Genomic DNA, 7,683 nt, shown 5'->3' on the forward strand with positions numbered 1-7,683 from the left:
ATATTTATGTTTGTGGTTGTAATGTGACAAAATATGGAAAAGTTCAAGGGGTATGAATACTTTTGCAAACCACTGTATATATGTATATACTGTATATGAAAGTGTTTGGATATGTAGGTAGGGGTATGTTTGTGTATATATTTATATATGTATATGGGTATGGTTTTCAGCAAGGCTAAAGTCATTATAATTATATAATTATGCATTTTTGTTGCTGTGGTTTTGCTATCTTTGTTTTGTAGGTGTGGAGCCGAGAAGTCCGGTGTGCTGTCTTCTGTTTTCTCAACATATATTTTACATATCTTCTAATCTCTTTTTCACTCTTTCTCATTGCATTTCACTTTTTTTCTTTTTTCTTCTTTTTCTCCTATTATTAAAAAAACATAATAATGGTGTGGAGAGGATGGCTATAGGGGGAGAAGGGAGGAATAAAAAAAGAAGGAGAAAAAAAGAAAAAAACATGTCTGCTAGATCCCATCCCAACCAGACTGTTGAAAGAGGTTCCTCCCAAAATTCACCATTTTTGATGTGCTTAATTTATCTTTAATGAATGGTTATGCGCCACAGAACTTTAAGGTTGCTCTAATTAAAACTTTACGTAAGAAAACCTATCTGGATTCTGGAGTTCTGGCCAACTATAGACTTATATCTAATCTCCCATTCATCTAAAAAATTCTTAAGAAAATAGTTGCAAATCAATTGTGTGAACATCGGGACAGAAATAATCTATTTGAGGAATTTCAGTTAGGGTTTAGAGCAGGGGTGCCCAACCAGTCGATCGCGATCTACCGGTGGATCRCTGACTGGTTGCCAGTCGATCGCGAGACTTGTAGAATGCAACCTTGTTTATGCAACAGTCCAGTCTTGAAAGCACTCCCCCTGCCTTACCCCTCTTGTAAATTCTCATAGACGTAGTCTCACGAGTTTTGGGTGCTATGAAACAGCAGTCAGAACATGATCTTGCGAGACTTTATTTTCACGAGTCCATAACAAAGCAGAGAGGAATTGTTGATCACTATTGTGGAGAAAACGGATGAAAAATGAGCTAATAAGCAAAGAAAAACTTATTATTTTCACCTGGAGTGGGAAGAGGATTCATATGTAATTTGAGCGCTACCTTGTCCAAAAAGGATAACGTGGAACGGCATTTCAAAACAATGCACAAATGCTATGAGACAGATTTCCCTCCTAAAATTGAGCTCAGAAAGTTCAGGAGCTGAAAAACAAGCTTGCAGCACAGCATCGATTTTCACTCAGTCCAACACCAACGGTAAGGCTGCTACGATAGCCTCATACTGGGTTAGCTGCATCCTGGCTCAACACAAAACGTCTTTCAGCGATGATGAAGATATGAAAGAAGCAGTTGATGCTGCAGATGTGCTTTTCCGTGATTTTAAAAATAAAAGTGAGATTGTGGCTGTTATAAAGACGTGCAGTTGTCCAGGATGGATGACATTGTGTCCAAAATAATATCCGTGTTTCAGCTGGACTGCTCTGGAATGAGGTTTTGACTCTGCAAAATGACATTGGGATCAAATCCAGAGCAACAAGTGGCATGGATGGAGAGTTATGCAGTCTGCTGTCAGAGGAAATGTATCCCACCATCAGAAGAGGTGCTTTGAACTTGACAGCACTTTTTGGATCTACTTGTGTGAGTCAGCTTTCTCTCACATGAAAATCATCAAATCCAAWAACAGATCCACTGACTGATGATCTGCCTACACCTCAACCACCTCATACTGCCTGCCTATGAGACCCTGGCCTCCTCTCAGTGTCAGAAGTCCCACTAAGGTAGACATACATTTATTTTTATGTAGCTTGCATAAAAGATTGTCTCCTCTAGACTTGTCACAATGTGCCTGTATGTTGTTTTTTTTTTTTTTCATTACATTTTAGACTAGACTAGTGTGTTATACACTGACTGGCACCTTTGTGTTATTTATTTATTTATTTTGCAGTTTGGGTGTTGTTAGGGATTATTATATTTTATCATTTTGTATTGATCATTGTATTAATCAGGTTCTTACTGAATGTAGCTTTGTTCAATGAGGCCTCGCCCTGCTCTCGGCTGACAACAGAACAGACYGCTGACCTTGTCTTGTTACAATTTATGAAGATCCTGTGTCCACAATTGCACCCATAACTTCCTTCAACCTCTGTGCTCTGCTCTGTGACAAGAATTGCACTCTGCGATTGGTCAAAACGCTTTTCACTGTGTTTTTTTGTGTGTAATAAAGAACACCTTCCCTTAGCAAGAGCTCAGAGCTTCTCCAGATCCCTGGCCCTCAAAAGCTAAGTGTTTCTTCAGAAACTCTCTCTTTGCAAAGGTAAAACTGATCAAAACTGAATCCTCATGTCTGTCTGGTTTCTTCTTTAAGGTGTATTAAATAAATACCCATCAGGCCCTTGTTTTCTATACCTAACGTGACTGTGTGTATGTCTGTGTGTGTGTCTTGTCTGATAGGTGGTGAACCAGGTTGAACTCTGAATGGCCCTTTGAAGCCGGCAGTCTGGACCAGTGAGGGACTGAGCCCGTCAGCACCTGCAGATGACACACCATCCTTCATGCTGCACAGCGCCAACTGCCTAGTTTTGATATTCAGGTTTTATTGAGGTTTGAATTAGTTGTTGGAGATTTGTGAATCTGCACCTTTGTAAGACACTTTTTGTAAATAGTGAGTGAAAATGAGGGAGTTTTATTTTGTGTGCTTTGATTTTGAAAAACGGGCGGCACTCTTGTGGTAGCCAGGTTGGCCCTGATTGTTTTTTTTAATGTTTTTCCTCCCCTGTATGGAGAGAAGAGAGGAGAGTTCTTTGAATAAATGGAGACGAGTTCCCGTGCTCCAAAGTTATTTTACTCTGTGGTTGTCTCATGGGCAGGTTTCCAGCCCTCATAGCTCGCATGTCACAGTGAGTACTAATTGAAGGAGGTAAAAAATTTATAATTTTTGTTTGACCACCAATTTTTTTGTTTCTCTGTCAGGAGTTAAGTATTTTGTCTTTTTTTTTTTCTTTTTTTGCAGGTAAGTTGATGGTTAAGTAGATAATTTTGTTTTAAATATTTTGAATTAAATAAAACTAACAACACATTATGTTCTGTTTTATTTACTTCAAAGAATTGAGGAATAGGGAGATGAACATAATGTTTTTGTGATACTGAGACTGGACAAGTAGATCTCGGCAAACTGCCGACTTCAAAAGTAGATCTTGGTTCGAAAAAGGATGGGCATCCCTGGTTCAGAGCTCATCATAGCACAGAAACAGCACTGGTGAAAGTTACTAATGATATTCTCATGGCCTCAGACAGGGGACTTGTGTCCATGCTTGTCCTGTTTGACAGTAGCCTGGTTAAAACCAGACCCTTGTCCTTTGGTTTGCTTCATACGAGGGTCTGGGCTCTCGGCTATAGGGAAGCGATTCTTGCTGGAGGCGTGGCCTCTGTTGAAATTTAAAATGATTGGATCAGTTGGCCGCAACGTATGTGTATGTCAGCTCCACTGAGAAGGAGGCTAACATAACACCGAAGCTTTATAGTGGGTCACGAGGACCAGAATTCAGAACCATTTTAGGATTTCAGCAACATGACAAGCCTGTGTATTAGTATTTTTCAGCTCAAGCCTGTGTATTAGTATTTTTCAGCTCAAGCCTGTGTATTAGTATTTTTCAGCTCTTGCTTTGCACAGTGTGACATTTTATCTTTATGCTGTGCAGCTCGTTTTTGACAATCATCATCTACCAGCTGATGGAGAGAAGCTGTGGTGGAGCATCATGCAGGTCACTGGGAGATGTAGCAGCGTGGGTTCAGCTCCTGAGAACCTCAGCAGGACATCTGCATCTCAACCCTACCTTCCACTCATCAAACCATATATTCTGCAGGCAGGAGTCTTGTTTCTGGCCAGGAGGATCTGTAGCKGAGCTTACAGATGATGCTGAAGACAACAGGCAGTTTGTGGCTTGTACTTCTGGTCAGAGCAGGSTGCTGAGTGTGGACTTCAAGGACTGTTTTAAACATCTTCATGGACAATACAGTGGATTTATTCCCTTTAGGCAATACATTTTTAATACTGTCTTGCCATATATAAAACATTTTCCTATTTAAATTAATATTTCTATTATAATTTTGGTAAATATTCTTCAGTAAAGTGTTAAATGGTTTTAGTTTTTTGTAACTGCTYATTAGAACTAAAGCATCACTTTACCATTAAACATTACTGAATTATCTTTTGATCAATTACAAAACACAAACTTACATTAGGAATCATGATAAATCACTGGGTCAGTGCTAGACATGCAAAACAAAAACATCTTTAAAATATGCTCCTAAAAACTTSTCTTTTTTAATRGACACTGTTATTTTATGTCTCTTGTGGTAATACACTGAAACATGTCCAGTATGTCTGAAGGGACCTAAAATAACTTTGTCTAGTAAAAAAGAAAAGTTTTTTTTTAAGATTTATCAGATATATAGGCACAATGAACTTCACAGGATTATAAAATATATGCTTTATTTGACATTTGCGTAAAATAAATATGTTATTTTTTTTGCACAGGCAAATACATTGTTGTTGAAAGATGATTCCTCCACATTCCTCTGTGTCTGGGTCAGTTTCTGACCTGTTGAAAGAGCATAAAGTAGAAGCTGTTTTAGATATTTTGATCACAAAAGAATTACATCCTGAGGTGGAAGAAAACTTTTTGACTGCAAAATATCAGGAAATTGTGATGTCTGTGATGAGCAATAACTGCTTATTATTGTGGTGATGATGATGATGATGATGATGATGATATAACTTGTGATAAAACTTCTGAAAACAAGGTAAAGAATTTTCAATAAAATTAACAAACCTAAATCCAACTGTATATTATCTCACTGCAGTCGTTTCCACTGACTAAGTGGTTATGATTTGAAGTGGTTTCTCTTATCAGACTGATGAAAAAATAAATATAAAATTTTCTTTTGTTGCAAAACCTCTGGGACAATGATGACAACGTTTACTGGAGAATAATTTTCTGTGAATTCTCAAGCTGTGGAGGAAGACTATGAGGATATAAATGCTATGTAAAAATGCAATGCCATTTTTTTTCAAATATTATGCAGCTTTTTACTTTTATTTTATGTAAAACAAAATTTATTATTTCACCTGGCTGTAAAGCCAGTACTGAATAAATGTTTACATTTTATAAAAGGAAACATTTTTCACTTTAAGTTCTCAAAACTTGGTTCTTGTTTCTGTCTCCCACAGTTTGTCAGTTTAAAATCTGTTGCATTGAATAAACCACCAACCTTACCATCAAATATTTCCCTTTGTCCTACAATTAAGATGAATTATTTGCAGTCCAAAAAATTCATCTCGACACAGTTTATGACTTACCTATTTTACAAAGCCTGAATAGGAGTCTYCCAGAATCCACTGCGTCTCAGACCTTCCCCAAAGTCAGCTTCTCTGAAACAATTATACAGTACAATGGAGTTAAAACCATAACCAGATTTTTATTTCAACACATTTATCACATACTGAATTTTATTTTATATACGTCTAGACCAACTTACCTATATAATGTTATATAGTTTTTGGTTGTAGAATGAATCACATATGATAATCTACCAGACTAAACATCTAATAACAGATTAAAAATGCTGCTGAGGCTGAACAACATCTCCTGATTCCCGGAGAGAATCTAGCTGTAGAGGGTGACTGACATGTGGTCCGTCACTTACTGACGTCTGGGCAGAAACTGTTAGTTTCTAAAGATCTTAGATAATCTAGTTCCGCCCTCCGAAGGTTAGATTAGAAAAGTGGTATCAAGAAAAGTGTTAGTTTCAGAGACTTGCCGTCGGCTCCTGAGGCTAAATAAAGATTACTACTTCTGTGTAGTTCAGAAACAAAACATATCATGACCTATTTAGCTAATATCTGATGAGAATTTCTTTAAAACATAACTGAAAGAATGAATTACTTCAAATTCAAAACATTTGCAAATATGATTCAAACAAGTAAAATATTGATGTTTCATCAACTTTAAACCATGAAGATTAGTTTAGTTAAATAAGATTTTAGCACAGAAAATCCATACTTAGCTGAGATCATACTGAGGCAGAAAAAGATCTGTCCTCATTTCTCTTGTAGCTTCGATAAACATTCTCTGATTATCAAAATGCGTAATAACTTCCAGTTAAGAGAACAATAAATCAAATAATAAGAAGATTCTTCTGTCTATTATCTGATTAAGAAGAAGAGAATGTCTCTTTGAAAAGTTAAGGTGACCTTGAGATGGCCTAAATTCAGTTCTAAGTGGAACAGAGTTTTTGTCCCTTTAAAGGCCCATCAGAGGACTGAGGTCCAAGACAGTTTCCTTGATTATTTCACTCGAGGTGACCCCTACAAGGGCCTTGTGACTGATTTTGGGCTTAGCTCATTCAGCCCACACTGTGCGTCAGACAGCTTCCACCAATATGAACAAAAACCCCAAATATGTGCCTGAAGGAGTTAAATATGTTAATCATAATATTACTATAAATATATCAACTGTCATGCAAAGAACATACACTATTGAAGTATTTCTGATATGACAGGCCTTCATCTTTCAAAAATGCATTAGCCACCATAAAAAAAATTCAGTTKCTTGTTTTGTAATTCTACACAGATTCAAAGAGGGTAAATCACCCTTTATCATATATTCAAATATGGATATTTAACATTTTTCTCTTCAGCTCTGAAGCAGCTTTCTGTCCTGAAATTTGTTTCCATCATGGTTTACTAAACTCTGAAAGCCCCACTTTTGGTTTGCTTCATTCATAACTTGTTCAAAGGTTGTTTATTCATTGACTGTTTGAATTGATGTGTATTTCATTGTATTGAGCAGTACAGGTTGACCTGATGTTCATGTATTCAGTGAAACTGTAAATGTTATGTGTCTGCAAGATGTCTTTGGAAGAACAGATGTGGAATTTTAAAGGCAGTCCTCAGGCAAGATGTACATTTTTAATGTCATTTTTATGATTAATGATAGCCCAAAACTCCTTCAGGAGAACATGGTTGAGCTTTGGTTATTTCAGTGGTGAATATTTCATGGTTGAGAAATGAAACTTTGAATTAATCAGATTCAGTTTTTAATTCGGTGAGAAATGAAGGATTGAAACTAGTGTAAGCATCCAGATGTTAGTGTATGTGATGCAGTTTCACTAAGACATACAAGAAAATAAAGCATGAAATGATAATTCATATATTTTGAACAGGGCTTTAATGAAAAGGTTTTGAACAATTAATAACTTTAACTTAAACAAATATAATGTTGCTCAGATATTTCATTTTAATTCATTCAAGCACAGTTTCTATATCCACACACACAAAAAAACTAGAAATACAGCAAAGTGAATAAAAACAGCAAAACCCTGTTTAAAAGCTAAAAGCTACAGTCAACTTAASCAACACTGACTCTTCTTTTTATTTTTAAACTCTTCTAACATCGGTCTGTACATGTTTCTGGTAATTGTTCCAGTTCAATTGCATTTTCTTTGATAACATCGCTCTTAGTAGAAACAATGGGCCTCATGCAAGAACCGTTCATACGCACAGATTTGTTCTTAAGTTGTGTGTACAAGTGATTTAGGAGAATTTGTGGCATTCACCAATGTTTTCGTATTCTAAGATTTTTTTCAGATGCGAACAAAATTTACGAGTG

At 36.5% G+C, this 7,683-nt stretch overlaps 1 long non-coding RNA gene across 1 annotated transcript in view; it reads right to left on the minus strand.

The window, feature by feature from the left end:
- Positions 1–4,488: 4,488 nt before the first annotated feature.
- Positions 4,489–7,683, minus strand: part of LOC106527777 (uncharacterized) — an 8,431-nt gene continuing 5,236 nt past the window's right edge. The window contains exons 2-3 of the long non-coding RNA XR_001311424.1: positions 5,373–5,444; positions 4,489–4,614 (exon numbers count right to left, since the gene is read on the minus strand). This is a non-coding gene — a long non-coding RNA (uncharacterized LOC106527777). The remainder of the gene's footprint in view (positions 4,615–5,372; positions 5,445–7,683) is intronic.

This window comes from Austrofundulus limnaeus, unplaced genomic scaffold (assembly GCF_001266775.1).
Source record: "Austrofundulus limnaeus strain Quisiro unplaced genomic scaffold, Austrofundulus_limnaeus-1.0 Scaffold342, whole genome shotgun sequence".
Taxonomy (NCBI): Eukaryota; Metazoa; Chordata; class Actinopteri; order Cyprinodontiformes; family Rivulidae; genus Austrofundulus; species Austrofundulus limnaeus.